At 49.2% G+C, this 1,902-nt stretch overlaps 1 protein-coding gene across 1 annotated transcript in view; it reads right to left on the minus strand.

The window, feature by feature from the left end:
• The window catches only part of DOCK2 (dedicator of cytokinesis 2), a 445,944-nt gene that overhangs the window by 91,774 nt on the left and 352,268 nt on the right, over positions 1-1,902 (minus strand). The window lies entirely within an intron of this gene.

Genomic DNA, 1,902 nt, shown 5'->3' on the forward strand with positions numbered 1-1,902 from the left:
TTTCGCATGCTCTTCTGGTTAGCCGGCATGAGTAAGCCACTGGAAAATGGCAGCTACTCTCTTTATCTTGGTTACTATTATCATTCGATGGTCTGATCTGAATGCAAAGCAGGGCAAGAGAATCTTTTCAAAACCAACTTTGGGGACCAGACGGTGGCACGGAGGTCCAGCAATGCTCTGTGGGCAGACCCCTATCTAGGAGCGTTCTGAGCATCCAGAGACCTCCCTGAACACCCGAGGTGCATCCATGCCCATCGCCCGGGGCTGGCTGCAGCTGGGGTGGGTCATGGCTGGGGAACCCTGTGGGGTTACATCTCTCTCTTGCTCATGGGGGAAATAAATGAATCAATTTTTGAAAAAATCATGTCCATCTTTTCAGTTCAACAAATACTCAGAGGCTGGAGCTGCCAGCAGGGTGGATCCCACAGGCCTCAGCCCAGACATTGCCTCCCCAAGAAGACCTTTGAATGCTGGCGCCAGGCACTGAGCCGAGTGCCAGGCACTGAGCAGAGTCCCTGGAGCGGGGGGGGGAGGCCCTTGCATTCATGGAGCTCACCTTCTACCAGAAGAAATGGAACACACAGTAGACAAATCAGAACGATGATTTCAAATGACAGTTGCTGTTAATACACTCCACCAGGCCAAGTGGTGGCCCACGGTTACTGTGCTGTCCATCGGCAGGGATTATCAGAGACGAGTCAGGTGGGGGCCTCTTCAAGGAGGAAGTATTGAACACAAACTGGGGAGGCCCTACAAGTGAATTCTCCCAGCAGCCTGCTGGCACATTTCAGCCCTGGAAGAAGCTCATGAAGTAAGGTGGCTTGCTTTCTCACTTTCTCTCTCTGTCTCTCTCTGTCTCTCTCTCTCTCTCTCTGCCTCTCTCTCTGTCTCTCTCTGGCGAGCACACGCACCCTATACCAAATGAGAAAATAATAGTATTAGAGCATCAGGAAAGTCTTGACTTATTTTCCTATGTGTTTCTATGCAAAAATGCATCTTGACTTTCCCAATGACCCAACAATAATAAAATGAATAAAATTAGTCATTCTTTACTGTTTAGAAGAAGGGGTTGCTGTTGTTATTTTAGAGATGGATTACCAGAGGCCCAGAAACAGTCCAGGACTTGCTGGAGGTTGCTTATCTGGTCAAAGCCCAGGGAGAAGTGAACCCTTCAGATGAAAACATGCTCATCGCTCATCCTGGTTCACTGGGCTCCTGACTTCTACTTCCTAAGTCCTCACTGTGAGAGATCCTGGGGTCAGGGATGTCCCTGGAGGGGAATCTGCTTTTGGGGGCCTTCTCTCTCACAACTCCAGCCAGCGGCAGCAACCTGGACTTTCCCACAAGGCTTTGCACATTTTGGTTTGCTCAGGCCTGGAGCTGTGGCAGGTGTGTCACTCTGCTCCAGGGACGTGCTATTAGTTCCTCAATTCTCTCAGAGGTCCTGCTTGGCTGAATACTAAAAATGACTTTCAGGGGAATCAGGAAGCCACAAAGATGTACATGTGAGGTTTTGTGTAAGTCACTTTTCAGTATCTGTGACTGATGGACCTGTTCGTTGTTTCCCCACTTTCTCTGTTATAAACAGTGTTCCACCGATCACCCTTCTGCATATATCTTCTACCTCCTCCATTCACCTCTTCTCCAGTCTTCTCCTTAAGTGATTATTTTGGTAAAATGTTGCGCGTTTTTAGCATCTGGAGACCTGTTGTCAGACTGCACTTCTTCAATGTCTTCCTGTCCAGCTCTTCCTCTCCTTCCTCCCTGCCAAGTTCTACTGACTGGTCTTGCAGCCTCCCATTTCTTCCCCTTCATCCTGAAGAGTCCCTTGCCCTCTGTGATAGTCCACCATATAAGTCATCAACCTCAAAGGCTCCCCACTGCCCACACTGTACATCCAGA

This window comes from Tupaia chinensis, unplaced genomic scaffold (genome assembly GCF_000334495.1).
Source record: "Tupaia chinensis unplaced genomic scaffold, TupChi_1.0 Scaffold000234_1, whole genome shotgun sequence".
In the NCBI taxonomy this organism is placed as follows: Eukaryota; Metazoa; Chordata; class Mammalia; order Scandentia; family Tupaiidae; genus Tupaia; species Tupaia belangeri.